Below are 19483 nucleotides of genomic sequence, written 5' to 3'. Positions count from 1 at the left end.
ATCAGCGACTGGTAATTTTTTTTCACAGTTTAGTTTATTGAATGACAAATAACATAGCAGGCTCTAAACACCTGAAGTGAAAATAGAGGATACTAAAGGAAGTTTTGTCAAAAGGTAATGAAAGACCTAGTTCTAAAACCAGAGGACTTACGCAAGTGTTGGATGATCAAGATGTGGACATCTGGAGCCAGCAGGTGCAACTTGGATGTTTTAGTATCTGTTAGAGGGAATTATTACATAAGATCCTTTTTCTTCAGAGAGTATAGTTATCATTTTAGATTGAACACGATGGTTGATTCGGAGAATGAGACAGATCATTCTCTGGCTCCAATAGAAAAGAAACATCTCCAAAACCAAGACTTCCTTTGGTGTTTTACTGTAGGAAGATCATTGTACTCAGAGATGGTTCTACTCTCTCTTTCCTCTCTGTAGGACACTTCTGTGACCTAGAGCAAGTTGCAAAACCTCTCAGCTTCTGTTGCTTTACTCAGAAAGTATAAATGTAACCTTATCTGCCCAAAAGGAGACTGAATTTGGTCGTTTCATTAGGATCTGACTGATAACAAGACCTATGATCCTGGACTGAATTCAAAAGTCAGTAGGACCTATAATCCTGAATTGAATCCAAAAGTTATTATGTTTGTTGCGTTTTTGCCACAAGACAGGATCTATTTACATTCTTTTCTTGTCCTACTAGTTCTGTAACACTCTAAGCTAGGCAACAGATATGAGTTAGGCTGACTATCCATGTCTTCTCCACTCAAGCAATCGTGAATTCTAATAGTAACCACTCTGACCAAGAGTAGAAGATTGAGTAAAATGAGTGATAGTGGGAAAATCCTAAATTGTGTTCTTTCTACACAACAAGAAAACCAAGGATGACATTTTCTTATCCATGAATAGCACCTTGCCTATAAACAGTGCTTTACAACTGACAAAGTCCAGGCAAAGCCAACAGCTGTACATCTACTTTCATATGTGGAGACCAGATATAGCTCTAGAACCCAGAGCTCCCAACACTGAGGAGAGTTCTCTGTCCATCATTTTCACCTGCAGGTCTCAATTAACTGATTCTGGGAAAAAGAACATAAAGACTTTCAGGTGAAAAAAAAAAAACAAACTAGAAAACTGTCCTGGCTCTTCTTGTGCTGAAAAAAATATAAAACTCGGAGGAAGACAGACCCAGTATTGAATCCTGGCTTCCCCAGTCTCAGTCACCTTAAATACTACTAATTCTCTGTCTCCATTTTACCTATAAAATGAGGAGTATAATACCTCCCTCATGTGGCAGTTAGTAGAATTAAATAAGATGATACGTGTAAAGTGTAGACACATAGCAAACTCTCAATCAATGCTAAATCCCTTAACAATTTCAGCATTTAAGAAATTATTTTGAGCTTAAATCCTTCCTGCTACATTTTACATTTTATTTCTTTTGACACTGTAAAAAATATGTGTGTATATATATATATATGTTATCAGAGCCCCAATGTACTGTAAATTTTAGACTGTGAAAGGAGGAAAATCTAGTATAAATCCTACCTCAAGTTAGTGTCTCGATCATTAGCTTACTGTAGACAGAAAACTCACAGAAAAGCATCTCTCAAGTGCCACAATTATAGGAGCCTCAAAGTATCACAGCAAACGTCTCACCTGATTATCATGAGTACACAAGGAAAGAATCCCATTTCTACAGCTGAAAAGAGATTACACTCTGAATAACCTAGTGACAAAGAGAAATGACCAGAATCATTTGGTTAAATAGCAAAATAATGTATTTTTATCTCTTTTTGTATTTATAGCAGGAGAAAATGGTAGAGTGATTCTAACACAGGCAAAAATGCTACTATTTGCATTATGTATGGCATTGCTTTAACTCTGAAACAGGGGTAATTGATTCATCTGCCCAGATTTCCCATTATAGTGGCAGTTTAAAAAAAAAAAAAAGGAAAAAAACAACTGGACTTTACTCTCACAAAATATTTTTCTTAAAAGCCTCACAAAAGGTCCTAGGGGTTTTAAAGACCAGGTTTGACTACTTAAAAGCAAAATTATTTTGCAAAGGCCAAGTCTGATTTGTTAACATGACCACGGCCAAATGCAAGCCCCACCAATCTTGCAAGAGAAAACTACAGCACAGCAACATACTTAAGCAAATGGCAAAGCTATGGTAAATCTACTTACATTGGGAAAATAGTGACAGTTCATATTTGAAGGAGTTCAGAGTCAAGTTTTATCCCTGGAGACTCATTAAGCACATAGTGTACTAACCACAGTGTACCCTTCAGGGATAAATTCAGAACTCTTGGCATATGAGATGTTAGAGCTGGAGCAACTCTGAACTTCTTTTACAAAGGCATGAAAAACATGAGAAGCATGTCTCTGAACTTGAGCCATCTCATAAGGCTGCCATGCCCTCCTGTTTTGGCAAGAAATTGAAAAACACTTAACCTTCAAGTGGTTACCTGTCCTCATCATGTGATTCTAATCTGTAATATTCTCAAGTTAGAAAATTAAAGCTTAAATTTGAGAAAATGGGATTAATCACCATACAGGTGAGGAAGACTAAATCTAGGGTCACATGGCAATTATTTTTCATTAATTTTATTTCTCTTTCCTCACCTACCAATAGACTTCAGTGGGTCCTATTTGTCAGACAATTGATTGCACAGTGTGCTTTGAAAGGAAATAATGTGTTTAAGGAACAGAAGATATAAGACAACAATGCTTGCTGGAAAAATACAATGAAAAGAAAAATGTAAGAGAGCAATCCAAAGAAACTGAAAAACTAGCATAGAGTGATGAAATCGCATAGTGATGAACTCCATAAAGCAGGATCAGAGCAAGCACATAAGGAAAAAAGAGAAAATAGGAGAGGAAAGGAGAAAGGAAGTAGACATAAGAAAAAAAGAATGAAGAAAAAAGTAGAGGGCATAGTAAAACAGGGTTAGAGGAAACGAGAATGAGCACTCAGAAGGCAAGAGGAACATACTTGTGACCATCTCAAGGAGCCTGTAGGTACTGGGGTAAAGTAATTTTGGAAAATATTTGTCTCTGAGATGTTTTACATTTGCATTATTTGGTCCTATATTAATTGCAGAGGATAAGGCATTTTTAACTGTTTGTACTAGGAAATATAAGTCAGACCGTTTAAACTTTCAACATGTTATCGTGCCTCAGAACTTTTCCCCCAATGAGTACATGAGAAAATAGACAAAATCCACATAAAGATACTATGATGGAAAAATATAGTAAGCAATAAGGTGTCTTGTGAGAGCGAATGTGCATGAAGAGACACAGAAACACCTAAGATCCCCCTTACAGAAATAAAAGGAATTTCAAATAGAGCACAGTCTGAGTGTCATGTAAGCTTAATATCTTGGCCTTACGCACCATAGGAACAAAACTAGACTCATATCTGAGTAACTAAAAACTTTACAGCGTCATTCTTTCAATCATACTATGGTGTAAAGCAATCTCAGTCATAGAAATTTTAAAGAAATAAACTCAAGAGACTACAGTCTGCAATATGAACAGATAAAGACATATTACAACTTCTCATGATGTCTTCCCAGCGCAAATATTGAAATCAGTATTTTTATTTAACTTCTAAAATGCTGTAGTAGGCAGAATTTTGGCCTCCTTGATTATTTGCCCCCTGGTATTACTCCTGTGGCTAGATTACATTGCATGGTAAAAGGATGTTGCAGATGTAATCAAGATCATTAATCACCTGACCTTATCAAAAGTAAGGAAATTATTCTGGATTATTCGGGTAGACCCAATGTAATCACATGAGCCCTTACAAGGATACGAGGAAGTCAGAGAGATGTAGTAGAAGAGGGAGTCAAAACATGAGAAGGATTTAATGTTCTGCCTTGAAGCTCTTGGAGGGGCCATGTGCAAGGCATGAAAAAGAACTAGACTCTGCCCACAACCTGAATAAGTTTGTTTTAAAATGTAGGTTTTATTATCATTTAGATATGGTGAGGCCAAGTGATCAGGAGACCTTTGCCATTAAAAAGATAGTTTGTTATTCACAGTTGCCAAGAGGAATAGGCACACCATACCCAAGGTCACACAGGAAAATACTAAGGTCAGTCAAATGGAGGGGGAGGGGAAAACGTAGGCAATTGTCTTTATTGTAGTTTCTAGGAAGGAATGAGCAAAGCAGGGGTAGGCAGGTTAGGATTGGCTAGTTTGAATAATTTCAATAGGCTCTGAGGAGCTGTCCCAATTGCCCAGTACCTGGACCTCTGATTATCAGAGCAGGGGAATACTGGCCCTGAGTGTGACAGCCCAATGGAGAACGGGGGTTGGTATAGGCTCTGGATTGGTTAATATGCATGTGAAAGGCACACTTCCTGGTAAATTACTTACCATCTCTAGAAATTAACTAACCCTAAGAGAGACAGTCTCTCCAGGGTCAGCAAGGTCTTAGATGTCAAAGTATCAGAAATAAAAGGCATAATTAATGCAGGTTAGACATGGAAACCTTCCCAATAGCTTCCAGAAAGGAATGCAGCCCTACAAACACCTTGATTTTAGCTCTTCCAGAGCCTAAGTGGTGAATCCAGCCATGCCATGCCAGACTTCTGTTCTATACCTATGAGATAACAAATGGATATTGTTTTAAGCTGTTACATTTGTGGCAATTTGTTACAGCAGCAAGAGAAAACTAATACATATGCCAAATCCTCCTTGGTGGCATGCTTCTAATTAATTCTTTGGGCATATTATATTCTGCAGAACCTTCCACCACTTTCACAATTACAGTCATGCGGAAAAGGGCTAATTAGACAAGCTGTGTTCAATGACTATTTTTGGCAGATTTCCATCAAGCTAAATATAATGTGAAATTTTTAATGCTATCCACCATTAGAGCATGGAGGAAAATTAAATCAAGATGTGCTTAGGAAATTAGTTTGAGTTTGTGGAACTCAAGATCTTAAAACTTTAAAGCATTTGGCTGTGTGAGATATAAGTACTAACAACTGTAACACACACTATTCATCCCTAATCGGCAAATGATTAACTGTATTAACAAATATATTTGGCCACAACTTCAGATCAAGATGTTGAAAATTCATGCTTTGAGCCACTCATTCTCCACTCCAAATAAGCAATGAAAGATTAAAATGTAAAAGGTAGAAATCTTTAAAAAATGTAGCCAAGCTTAAAAAGAGACAAACATCTCTGTGGTTCAGTAACTGAACTTTCATTCATTCATTTAACAAGCTTTAATCCAGCACCTATTATGTAATACACATCCAATTTAAGTCACAGCACTCCTTCCTGAACAAAACAAAGTCCCTGCTCTTATGGAACTTACATCCCAAAAGAACAATCTCCTAACAGAAACACAAAGCAACAAACCAGGTGCATGCTGCAGGCAAAGACAGCCAGGAGCTTATATTTTTAAGATGATGTAGACTAAAAGTGTCCTACCTGAAGCAGAAGACCAGAGCCAGTCTCACTGCTTGAAATAACAGCCTGGCATGGAAAGGAGGCTGGAAAGAGCTGTACCCGAGAGCTGGCTGGGGCTACAACTTACATAAAGCTATGTGCCCATCTTCTTAAGACAAACCAGATAGCTTTGCAGTCCGGATATGGGTTGAGCTGCCACTGGCTAAGCAAGTGGATCTGTGCTATCCTCAAATCACCAGTGAGTTGTCCCTACCACCTGATTCTAAACAGAGGACAACAGAAGCTATGAGCATACAATTGCAACAAAGCAGAGGAGTGAGAAAAAAAAAAAAAAAAGACAGGGAAAAAATACTTGCCCTCAAGACAGATCTACAAATCAAAAGTTTAATAACACATGAGGTAAACTCAGAAGCTACAAAATGAAAATTACAAAGGAATTTTAACATGACTTTAGGATACTCAAAGAGATAAAGTAATAATACTCTTATGGGAAAAAATCAATAAATTATAAACTAAAACAAGCAGAAATGAAATGAGAACAGATCTTTTTTAAAAAACAGTTAAAAGTCCTGGAAATAAAAATTAGAGTTTAACTTTTAGCAACTTAAATAAGTGAGCTAGATAGTCGTGAGGGAATTAATAAAATGGAAGTGTACTGGGAAATTCATGCAGAACCTATGAAAGTGAGATAAAGAAGTAAAAACATAATTATGAAAAAGTATTTAAAAAGTATAGAGACTCAATTGAGAGTCTCCAGCATATGTCTAATGGGAGAGCCACAAAAAGAAGGTTGAGGACATGGCTTAAACTTTTCCAAATTAAAAGAAATACAGCAGTCTTCAGATTAAACATGCTCACCAAGTGCTATACGGGATAGTGGCTATATTTGGCCTGGAATTGTTCCAATGCAATAAAGATGCTAAAGTAAAAAATCCACCCTTAGAATGCACCACTTATTAAAAAATCTTTAAAGTCTAAACATAAGAATTTATATGCCAACTGAAAAGTTTCCGTAGCAGCTCTGAAACTCAGAGGAAGACACACGTAAGTAAATTTAGAATTTCTAGTTAAGACTATTGTAAAATTATATCAAACAATATTAAATTTATTATGTCTTCCTAAATTGCCTCCTCCATTTCTGTGGATTAATAAAGTTGAAATAATCCAGAAAAAATGGAGTAAAAAATAAAGCTGGGGGTAGGGGCAATGCAACACAAAATTACTTGTACCACCTGAAAGAAGGGCAAAGTTGTATTAACTTTAGACTTCAGTAAATAAATTATTGTAATGTACAGGTCAGTAACTAAATGAACAAAATTGAAGCATATAATGACCAAGATAAGAAAGGGAAAAATTATTTTTTAAAAAATATACTTAGTCATCTGGAGAGAAGCAAATAAAGAAAGATATTGGGTGTGTCAAATTTAAAAAATAAATAAATAAAATGATAGAATTAAATAAAATACATCAGTAGTTACATTTAATGCAAACAGACTAAATGTTCCAGTTTGAAAAACAAGGATTTTCAATCTGGATTTTAAAAGGACATTGAAGGTGTGCCTGGGTGGCTCAGTCAGTTAGATGTCCAACTCTTGATTTTGGCTCACATCATGATTTCAGGGTCATGAGATCAAGCCTCCCATCAGGTTCCATGCTCAGCAGAGAGTCTGCTGGAGATTCTCTCTTTCTCTCCCGCTGCTCTTCCCCACTTCTTGTTCTCTCTCTCTCTCTCTCTCTCAAATAATTAAAATGTTAAAAAATAATAAAAAACAAAAGAACATTGAAAAGTTGAAAGGAAAAGGATGGAAACAATGCAAATAATAACCAAAGTAAAATTAGTGTATATATATATATTAATATAACACAAAATCAACTTCAAGGGAAAAGATACTAGATATAAAGAGGTTTCATAATGATAAAAATTTCAATTCACCAGGAAAACATAATTTTAGAATTATATGTACCTGATAATGTGACTATAAAATATGTAAACCAAAAGCTAAACTACAAGGACAAATAAAAAATCCACACAATTATGTTAAAAGATCTCAGTAAACAGGGGAACCCTGGGTGGCACAGCGGTTTGGTGCCTGCCTTTGGCCCAGGGCGCGATCCTGGAGAAAAAGATCTCAGTAAACAATAAAACAAACCCCCAAAAAACTTGAACAGCACAAGTAAGAAAGTAATAGGCATACATAAAACACTGGCTCTAACACTTGTAGAATGCACAGTTACCAAGTACATGGAAACATTTACAAAAAATTGACAATATACTGGGTTATAAAGCAAAACTCAACAAATTTCAAAGGATTAAAATCATACAGATGTTTTCTGACCAGTATACAATGTGGGAAGATGACTTCCAAAATCTCCATTTGTTTCTTTGAGAAATTATAAAATGAGTCAAATGGGTCAAAAATAAATAACAAGGGATGCCTGGGTGGCTCAGCAGCTGAGCATCTGCCTTTGGCTCAAGGTGTAATCCCGGGGTCTAGGGATCAAGTCCTGCATCGGGCTCCCTGCAAGGAGCCTGCTTCTCCCCTCTGCCTCTCTCTCCCTCTCTCTCTCCCTCTCTCTCTCTCTCGGTCTGTATGAGTAAATAAATAAAATCTTTAAAAAACCTGATTATTAGAAATTTAAGATGCAGCTATGACAGTACTCAGAAGGAAATATATAAACTAAATATACTAGAAAATAATGACTGAAAATTAATAAGCTAGGTATTTATCTCAAGAAATTAGACAAAAAGAAGAAAATAAAATTAAAGAGAGTAGAAGGAAAGATAATAGAGGACAGCTAATGAAGAAGAACCAACAAAGCTAAAAGTTTCTCCTTTGAAAAGACTAATAAAATTGGCAAAACTCTGATGAAATGAATCAGGAAAAAAAGAACAAATAACAAATATCAGAAATAAAAAAAAAAAACAATACCAATACTGATAGTGTACACACAAACAATAAAAGCATATTATTGACAAATTTTGCCAATAAACTTGAAATTTGAAATGAGGAAGAAAAAAAAATCATAGAAAAATCCAGCATATCAAACTGGCATCAAAAGCAGTGGGGTAGGGGGAGCAATAGAGGGTCACTTGGGTGGCTCAGTCCATTAAGCATTCAACTCTTGGTTTCAGCTCAGTTCATGATCTGAAGATCAGGCTCCACAATCAGCAAGGAGTCTGCTTGGGATTCTCTCTATCTCCCTCTCCCTTTGTCCCTGCTCCTGCTCACACACAATAGCTCTCTCTATATATTTCATAAATAAATAAATAAATAAATAAATAAATAAATAAATAAATAAATAATAAATAAATAAATAAATCTTCTTGAAAGGTTTTAAAAAGCAATAGAAAACTCTGAAGTCCTATAACCATTAAAGAAATTAAATTAGAAATTTAAAAAAAAACTGCCACAAAGAAAACTCTAGGCCTAGATGACTTTACTCTTAAGTTCTCACAAACTTGCAAAGCATTAACAATTTCCATTGTATATAAACTCTTCCAGAGAATAGAAAAATAAGAAATATTGCCAGTTTATTTAATGTGGCTCACATAATTTTTTAAATTTTTTTTGTGGCTCACGTAATTTTGATAACAAAACTTGATATAAGAAAAGATTATTTAAAAAAAAGATTATTACCAGAAAAAATGCTGTGTCAATATTGGTTCAACAACTGTAATAAATGTCTATTATACTAATGCAAGCTATTAATAATAGGGAAAACTATGGGTGAGTAGGGAGGGTATATAACTCTACTTTTTGCTCAATTCCTCTAAAAACCAAAGTATATTAATTAAAAAGTTTTTAACTGAGAAAAAAGATATTATAGACCAAACTCACTTATGAGTATATAGAGATGCAAAAATTCTAATAGAATATTAGCGAACCTAATCTAGCAACATAGAAAAATAATAATAGATCATGATTTTGGCATCAAAATTATCATGGTTGGTTTAATATTCAAAAATTAAGTAATGTCGGACACCTAGGCGGCTCAGTCTTCTGTCTTCGGGTCAGGTCATGATCCCAGGGTCCTGGGATGGAGCCTTGCATCAGGCTCCCTACTCAGTGGGGAGTCTGCTTCTCCCTCTCCCACTAACCATGCTTGTGCTCTCTCTGTCTCTGTCAAATAAATAAAATCTTTAAAAAATAAATACATAAACAAAAATTAAGTAATATAATTCACCATGTTAAGAAGACTGGCTATTACTGTTTCTAATCAACATTGTAGAGGAGGGCACATTCATAAAGAAATTTTAAAAATTAAAAATAAGAAACTAAAGTAGAGAAAAAACTGTCATTATTTACAGATGATAATAATTTTATACAAAATCCAAATAAACTTATAATTTATTTTTTAAACTTATAATTTAGAACAAGCAAGTTAGCAAAGTCACTGAATACTAATGTCTAAAACCTCTATTTCTTTTCTATACCAATAACAAATAGAAAATTTAAGTTTGGGATCCCTGGGTGGCTCAGTGGTTTAGAGCCTGCCTTCAGCCCAGGGCATGATCCTGGAGTCCCAGGATCAAGTCCCACATCGGGCTCCCTGCATGGAGCTTGCTTCTCTCTCTGTTTGTGTCTCTGCCTCTCTCTCTCTCTCTCTCTGTGTCTCTTATGAATAAATAAATAAAATCAAAAATAAATAAATAAATAAATAAATAAATAAATAAATAAATAAATAAATCAAATCTTTTAAAAAAAAGAAAATTTAAGTTTACAAAAGATATCATTCACAATAATATTAAACATTACCAGTTACTTAGGGATAAATCTTATGAAAGATTTCCAACACCTTTATAAAGAAAATCCTAAAACTTTGTTCAGAGACATTGAAGGCAACCTAAGTAATGGTTCCTTGAATACTCAAGGAACACTCAGTAGTAAAAATATGTAACTTCTCCCCAATGCAATCATGCAATCTTAATAAAATCACAAGTTTTTATGGAACTTAACAAACTACTTTCAAAATTTATATTGACACACAAAAGGCCAAACGCAATCAAGGCATTTTATTAGTTTCCTAGGGACCCTGTATATAACAAAGTACCACGAACTGGATGGTTTAAAACAACAAATTTATTGTCTTATAGTTCAGGTGACTAGAATTCCAAAATCAAGGTGTTACAAAAGTTGATGCTTCCTTTGAAACCTATTCAGAGAAGTCTTCCTTACCTTTTCTCTTTCAGTGGTTTCCTGACAATCTTCGGCTTTCCTTGGCTTGCAGCTGCACAACTCTATCTCTGCCTTCATGGTCACATAGCATTCTCCCGTGTCTCTATCTTTATATGGCCATCATCTTATAAGAACATCAGTCATATTAGAATGAGAGCTCACTGGGACACCTGGGTGACTCAGCGGTTGAGCGTCTGCCTTTGGCTCAGGGTGTGCTCCCAGAGTCCAATCAAGTCCCGCATCAGGCTCCTTGCAGGCAGGGAGTCTGCTTCTCCCTCTGCCTATGTTTCTGCCTCTGTGTGTGTATGTGTCTGTCACACAGAAATAAATAAATAAATTTATTTATTTATAAATAAATAAATAAAATCTTAAAAAAAAAAAGAATGAGGGCTCACCCTATTCCAGTATGACCTCATCTTAACTAACTACCACTGCCATCACTCTATTTCCAAATAAAGTCACATTCTGAGGTTTAGAAATGTCAACATATCTTTTGTGGGGAAGACACAATTCAGTTCATAACAGCACTTTTGAAGAGAAAAAACCAAAAGGAAAATTTGTTCTATTAGACAACCAGACATATTTCAAAGCTATAGTAATCAGGACAGTATGGTATTACCGCAGGGACAGAAAAGTAAAAGAAAGAGTAGGAGAGCTGAAAAACATCATAGAAATAGGTTTGTGTGACACTTGAACCATGACAGAGATGGCAAAGGAGAGCAATGAGGATGGAATGGACTTTCTAAAAGAAGATACTGGGCCATTCTGAAAAAAATGAAATTGGACCCCTCTTTTATATCTCACACAAAACTCAAATCCAGTGAATTTTAGAATATACTGGTTGATTTCTTCTTGACCCTGGACCAGGGAAGGATTTTCTAAAGAGGCACTAAAAGTACTCATAATGGAAAAATCACTGATAAATTAGAATTAAGACCTACTTACAAACAACTGTATAGAAAGAATAGAAATTCAACTCTAAGCGTAGGAATATATATTTGCCATCCATATAACTAATAAAGAACTAGTACCCAGAATATAAGAAACTGCAACAAATAACAAGGAAAGAGAAATGTACACAGGAGTAAAAATGGTGGAAAGATTTGAACTTCACAAAAGAGGAAATTCCAATAACCAATATCAAATGTTAAAATATTCCATGTCAATAAACAAACATTTCTTCAAAGAAGACATCCAGATGGGGACACCTAGGTGGCTCAGCAGTTTGGCGCCTGCCCTTGGCCCAGGGCATGATCCTAGACACCTAGGATCAAGTCCCACATCGGGCTTCCTGCATGGAGCCTGGTTCTTTCTCTGCCTATGTCTCTGCTACTCTCTCTGTGTCTCTCATGAATAAATAAATAAAATCTTAAAAAAAAAAAAAGAAGAAGACATCCAGATGGTCAACAAACACATGAAAAAATGCTCAGTATCATTCATCATCAGGGTAATACAAATCAAAACCACAATGGGATCTCACCCCATACCTGTCAGAATGTCCAAAATCAAAAACATAAGAAAGAGCAAGTGTTGATAAGGTTGTAGAGAAAAGGGAATTTTTGTGCACTGTTGACAGGAATGCAAACTAGTGTAGTCATGGTGGAGGACAGTACAAATGTTCCTCAAAAAATTAAAAGTAGGACTATCCTAGGATCCAGGAATCATACTGCTGGATGTTTACCCAAAGAATACAAAAACACTAATTCAGAAGGACATAAGCACCCCCATGTTTATTGCAGCATTATTTACAATAACTAAATTATGGAAGCAGCCTAAGTGTTCATTGATAGATGAATGAGTGAAGATGCGGTATACACATACATGGAATATTATTCAGTCATGAAAGAGAATGAAGTCTTGCCATTTGCAATAACATGGATGGAGCTAGAGAGTATAATGCTAAGCAAAATAAGTCAGCCAGAGAAAGACAAAAATAATATGATTTCACTTTTCTGTGGAATTTAAGAAACAAAACAAATGGGGGTACCTTGCTGGCTCAGTCAGTAGACTATGCAACTCTTGATCTCAGGGTTGTGAGTTCAAGGCCCATATTGGGTATAGAGATTACTTAAAAATAAAATCTTAAAAAAAAAAGACACAAAACAAATGAACAAAGAGCAGTGGGGAGAGGAAGACAAACCAAAAAATAGACTCTTAACTATACTAAACAAACTGACGGTTGCCAGAGGGGAATGTGTAGGGGGATGGGTGAAATAGGTGAAGGGATTAAGGAGTGCACTTGTTTTTTTTTTTTTTTTTAATATTTTTTTTAATTTTATTTATTTATGACAGATACAGAGAGAGAGAGAGGCAGAGACACAGGCAGAGGGAGAAGCAGGCTCCATGCACCGGGAGCCCGATGTGGGATTCGATCCTGGGTCTCCAGGATCACGCCCTGGGGCAAAGGCAGGCGCCAAACCGCTGCGCCACCCAGGGATCCCTGGAGTGCACTTGTTATGATGAGCACAGAATGTTGATTGGAAGTGTTGAATCACTAAATTACACAACTAAAACTAATATACAAAAAAAAGAAAAAATATAACACTGTATGTTAACTGCACTGGAATTAAATTTAAAAATTTAAGGGGCAGCCCCGGTGGCTCAGTGGTTTAGTGCTGCCTTCAGCCCGGGGAGTGATCCTGGAGTCCCAGGATCGAGTCCCTCGTCGGGCTCCCTGCATGGAGCCTGCTTCTCCCTCTGCCTGTGTCTCTGCCTCTCTGTCTCTCATAATAAATAAATAAATAAATAAATAAATAAATAAATAAATAAATAAAATCTTTTTTAAAAAATTAATAAAACATTCTGTGTCGGGGCACCTGGGTGGCTCAATCAGTTAAGCATCCAGCTTTTGATTTTGGCTCAGGTCATAATCTCAGGGTGTTCTGAGATCCAGCCCTGCATCAGGCTCCATGTGGAGTCTGCTTAAGATTCTCTCCTCCCTTTGCCCCTTCCTCCAACCTCACATGCTCTCTCACTTAAATAAATAAATAAATAAATAAATAAATAAATAAATAAATAAATAAATAAATGTTCAGTGTCACTATTTGTCAGGGAAATGCATTTTAAGACCATGATGAAATACTACTACTCATACATCAGATGAGAAAAAATATAAAATTTTGGCAATATTAGGAGTTAACCAAAATATGGACCATCAGGAACTTTCATAATATGAATGATATAAATTGGTACAAAATCTTTGAAAGTATGTTATATCATCTTTCCAAGTTGAAGACATGCATATCTCTGCAATTCTACTCCCAAATCTTTATGCTAGGGATATATGTTTATGTATACCACAATACATGAACAAGAATGTTCATAGAATCATTGTTTATCACTACCAAAGACTGTAAACAATTCAAATATCCATCAACAACAGAATGGATAAATAAATTTTGGTCTTAATCAGCAGTGAGAATGAATAATCCATAGCTACAAACAACAATTTGAATAATTCCTAAAATAATGTCAAGACAAAAAAGGCAAGTCATACAAAGAATACAATTCTACATAAAGGTCAAGAACAGAGAAAAACAAATTACATTGTTAAGAGGTATATACCCAAGTATAAGATTATGAAAAAAAATAAAGAAATACTTCTATAATAGTTGGGACAGTGATGATCTCTGGAGGAAGGAAAAGAGCTTGGGATTGAGAAGAGGATAATTGGAAAGACATACACAGGAGGCTTTCTGTGTATCAGTAACATTCTATATCTTGACCAGGATGGTGGTTATAGGTTACAGCCTGTAAAGTGATTACACTGTATAAATATTTGTTAAACTATCCATATAAGTATTATGTACTTTTTTATGTCTTATATTTCACAAGATTAAAAATTTTAAATTTTAATTTAACTTTTAGTTTTTTATTTTAATTATAAAAATACTTAAAACTTTTAAATTCCACATGGTCTGGAGGAGAAAAAATAAGTCAAATCCTGAATCAAGTCCCTTAGAATGTAGGAGTTTAGCAAGGAGAGAGATCCCTCCAAGGGCTATAAATAGATGCATCACTGAAGATTTTTTTATGCAGGGAATTAATAATTTCAGAGCTAGGCTTCAGGAAGTTTAAATGAGCAGCAGGATGGAAAACAACCAGAGGCAAGGAAGAGGTGGGAAAGGGGGAATAGCAGTAGGAGAAATGACTGAAGGAAGAACATACAAATTTCCAATTATAAAATAAATAAATAATGAGAGATGGTATTTACAGCATGGTGACTACAGATAATAATACTATATTACATAACTGAAAGTTGCTAAAAGAGTAGATATTTTTTAAAAGGCAATATTTTTACTTTTAATACCTTATAATGGAATCCAGTCATTAATAGAATTAATTCCCCAAACAAAGAATACAGCAGCAATTTAAAGGGGGAAAATGCCAGGTTTCCAAGGTAACAATAAACCTGTTTAAGGTGGGCATTTCCTCAAATGGTTTCCATATGTGCAAGGATCACCACCTACCTGTAGATGGCAGAAGTCAGGGATGATTTTTTTTTCATCAGGGACTTCTCAGTAAGGACTCAAAAAGGTTTTATTAAATAGGAGCTCATGTTAGACAACGTGTTCTTGCTTTGGTTTTGTTTTTACTGTTCTCCATGATGTGTCATTCGTTTTGCTCTCAGAATTATAGTCATTTGCAGTCAATGAGTGTGTCTGTGAGAAAGTGTAAACCTTAAGGCAAAATGCTTGAGGTGGACAGTGTAGGAAACATGAGAGGGAATCAGTTGTAGACTGCATTCCAAATACCCCAAAATACCAAAAAGGCTGAAAATAGGAAAGTTATCCAATCCACCCTCATCAGTATGTTTGGAGGGAAAAAGTGAGGCCTAGAGAAATGGCTTAATGAAAAGCAAAGTTTGGAATACAGGACTATCAACCCATAGTTCAGTGTTCTTTATGCCTTACCATATTGCCATGTAAAAGTTTTCTGGAGCCCAATTCCTTCTTTGCAAGTTATGTAGTGTGCGCGTAAGAATGGAATCCTAGCATGAACAGTAAAATAAGCAGTTCCCATACTTTCAGATGGATGGTAGGTGTCTTTGATTATCCTTATTCTGGTCTTTGCCAAATTCTCTGGTCTAAGAGAGAAAAAAAGTCCCATGACATTTCTTTTTTAAATTCTTAAAGTAAGGGATGCCTGGGTGGCTCAGAGGTTTAGCACCTGCCTTCTGTCCAGGGCATGATCCTGGAGTCCTGGGATCGAGTCCCACATCGGGCTCCCTGCATGGAGCCTGCTTCTCCTCTGCCTGTGTCTCTGCCTCTCTCTCCCTCTGTGTCTGTCATGAATAAATAAATAAAATCTTTTTTTTTAATTCTTAAAATAAATTATATGTGCTATATGGATAAATTTAGAATAAAAAGTTATCCAATAGTATAGGATTTTATATTAAACTGGTACTTGAAAAAATATTTTCAGTAGCTTCCTAGTTTCTTTTTTTTTTTTTTTTTTGCTTCCTAGTTTCTAAATTTAATCAAGAGCTAATTTAGAGGATAAATTAATCTGAGGAACTTTCCCCAAAAATGTGCTTATTTAATCACAAAATGTATTAAAATATTGAAAACTTTTAAATCTCTTATTAATATCAAATCATATTATTAAGCTGTTCTGGAAATAAAAAGAAGTTTAAGTATAGATTGAAGACAAGAATAAAAGGGTAGAGAAACACTTCATTAATCTTCTACTACATTTTAATCATCCCAGAGAATAGTAAAATGTTGTTATATGTAAAATAGCCAAATGAAGCTAATCAATTTATACAAAAATGAGAAAGCCGCGGAAAATGTCTTTCTATAAAACTATAGTACTAGTTTTTAAATGATCAGTTTCTGTTTTTAATTTTCTTCTAATTTTCAGAACAATAATCTGAATATATACTCTAGGAAAAATTATAATTAGATAAGGCTCATTTTCTTAAAGTTATCCATGTTAGATCTGAATGTGAAGAGTTGTCAAAAATAATCTCAAAGCAGCTGTTTCCAATTATGCTTATTTTGACAACTGAAAATAAGTAAACAAACCAAAAATAGCTTAATATTTTAACCAATGTAGCTCCTTAATACTAAACAAAATAATTATGCTTTATATTGGTATAAAATTTAAGAAGCACATTTTAATGTTTAAACAGGAATGAATTATTTTTTACGTTATGCAAAATTAATCCTTATACAAATTTGAGTAGATGATGTACAAAGTATATTTTGATAAACAAAAATTCCAAATCCTCATCAGAAAAGGAGATATTCAAATTCACTCAAGCATTCATAAAAGTTTCCATCATATTTGATATTTGAGGGAAGAGTCAAATATAATGTCAATACAAATAATAATATAAATATGACTTGGATCTCCTAAATATTCTCCATTCTGCTAAAAGAAAATTTCTACCTACCTTCCTTCTTTAAAAAAATAAAAAAAATATAAAAACAACAACAAAAGACTTTATAAGTATTTTAACTGTTTAGAAGAAAATTTTTTCATAGATAGAAACGAGGTATAAATAATATAAATGAGGCAGAAAGAGGAAAAAGAGAAGAAATGTGAACAAGACTTGTCAAGCATGCAAAAGTCTGAGAATAATACGGTGAAAACAACACAGGAATCTGGGTTTTTCTCATCTAAAGTGCTATGTAATATTGGGGGCACCGTTTAATCTTTATATTTTTTGGTCAAAATAAGGACGCATTCCTCCTTCATTACAAATCTGTTTTGTCCTTCAAAGCTTGCATTAAGGGATCCCTGGGTGGCGCAGCGGTTTAGTGCCTGCCTTTGGCCCAGGGCACGATCCTGGAGACCTGGGATCGAATCCCACATCGGGCTCCCAGTGCATGGAGCCTGCTTCTCTCTCTGCCTGTGTCTCTGCCTCTCTCTCTCTCTGTGCCTATCATAAATAAATAATAAGTTAAAAAAAAAAAAAGCTTGCATTAAGACTTTTTCATATTAGACAACTCAAAGGAGTTAAGTGATTGTCTGCCTTTAGATCAGGGCGTTATCCCAGAGTCCCAGGATGGAGTCCCACATCGGATTCTCCTCAGGAAGCCTGCTTCTCCCTCTGCCTATGTCTCTGCCTCTCTCTGTGTGTGTATCTCTCATGAATAAATAAATAAAATCTTAAAAAAAAAAAAAAAAGACCTTTTTATGGAAGTAAGAGGAACTTTTCTCCATAGAAAACAAGTAAGGGGATCCCTGGGTGGCGCAGCGGTTTAGCGCCTGTCTTTGGCCCAGGGCGCGATCCTGGAGACCCCGGATCGAGTCCCATGTCGGGCCCCCGGTGCATGGAGCCTGCTTCTCCCTCTGCCTGTGTCTCTGCCTCTCTCTCTCTCTCTGTGTGATTATCATAAATTAAAAAAAAAAAAAAAGAAAGAAAGAAACAAGTAAGGATTCCAAGGCAACTTTGACCATAAGCATGAGAGCCTATAAAACCCTGGAAGGACTGCTTGCTCCCAGATACCTGTCCAATTATCCTGACATCATCTGATATTTCCACTAATTTGTTACATTAGCAGTTTCTTTGGGGATAAGGAATTAATTCTAAAAGATTCCTATTGTAAAAGTGTAAAATGTTATATTGATGCTAATATTTTTCCAACCAGCTATCTACCTGTATGTGGCTGTGAGCAAGTGTGTATACGGGAAGCAGACCCAATTATTTGAGGTCAATGGATATCCCATCCTTCCTGTGGATGGTAATGATGAGGAAAAGATCCAGAGCATGGGGTTTTGCCAAAAGTCAAATTTGTGAGGGCTCTGAGGGTGGGGGTCCTTAAAGCCATGTGGAAACAACCATGTTGTACCAGACACTTGGGAATAATAGGAGAACCGAAAAACTACATTTTCCTACTTCACCATTTGATCTCCCAAATAGTTTCCATTGCCAGAAGTATTCACAGTATTATAGCATGTTGAACGTGCCAGAAGAAAGCAACAGGTTATAGTACTGTAAGATTTATGCCTTTCCACATTTGGTAAAATGGGCTGTTTCTTCATATATCTAGGCCTTGCTTTCTGCCTCTGAATATTAGTCCTGCTTACCCAAATTCCTTATCTGTCTAATTCTGCAGCAAGCCAGGCATAAAATACAGGACCAGTCAGGACCATTCTACCTGAATATTAAGCAATTCAGGCTAGAGGGCAGGAGGAAGCAGGGATTAGCCATTCTTGTATATTTTTAAAACAAAAATGCCATGACTTCCTTTATTGGAAATGTCAAGCCATCCCATGGACTAACATTAGGATCAAAACCAGATGATTATCCTGCTTTTCCCAAGAAAAAACTACACTCTATTTCATTTAAAAACCAGAATCTAATTTTTATCTTGAAAAAAAAAAAAAAAAACAGCTCTTTAAAGTAAATATGTCCCTCAAAAGAAAACCACCTAATTTGCCTGGGTAGAGGGGAGGAAAGGAATAAAAAAGGAAAAGAGAAATAAGTTGGGGTTTGTGTGAAGGATAAGTAATTTGAACTCTGGACATGGACATGGATCTTTACCATTAGTAATTGTTCTGCTATTCCGGGGGAGAGCAGAGATGAAGCTAGGGTTGAAAACAATTCAGGATTGACCAGAGATGAAAGCACTAATTCCAGTGCGGGTGGGGGATAGGATTCAAAATACTGGAAAGCTTTGTTTTCCTCACCCTGTGTCTTGGAACCGCCAGATCAGAAGTTGGCAACTCTATATTAAACATCATAACAGCTGGGATGAGGAAACTCTTCAGAGAAGGGCCACCCCAAAAGTCAGGAATGAAAAAATGCTAGAGGAATAAACACAACAAAATCCCTCAGGAAAATATATCTGACCACTGGGTGGGTATCAGCCTTGTGTCATATTTGGTATGCACTGGAATTTTCTTCCTTTAAAATGAAGACTACTTTT

At 35.6% G+C, this 19483-nt stretch overlaps 2 long non-coding RNA genes across 3 annotated transcripts in view; both read right to left on the bottom strand.

The window, feature by feature from the left end:
* LOC119873678 overlaps nucleotides 1-19483 on the bottom strand; it is a 111865-nt gene that overhangs the window by 63125 nt on the left and 29257 nt on the right. The gene's annotated exons all lie outside the window — the stretch shown is intronic.
* LOC119873680 lies at nucleotides 151-2319 on the bottom strand. The gene is made up of 3 exons (XR_005365997.1): nucleotides 2185-2319; nucleotides 1654-1723; nucleotides 151-217 (listed from the first exon to the last, which is right to left on the bottom strand). It is a non-coding gene; the product is annotated as an uncharacterized LOC119873680 (long non-coding RNA).

Source organism: Canis lupus, chromosome 10 (assembly GCF_011100685.1).
Source record: "Canis lupus familiaris isolate Mischka breed German Shepherd chromosome 10, alternate assembly UU_Cfam_GSD_1.0, whole genome shotgun sequence".
NCBI classification, from domain to species: domain Eukaryota; kingdom Metazoa; phylum Chordata; class Mammalia; order Carnivora; family Canidae; genus Canis; species Canis lupus.
Note: the sequence above shows the minus strand (reverse complement) of the source record. Positions and strands in the feature narration are given on the sequence as shown.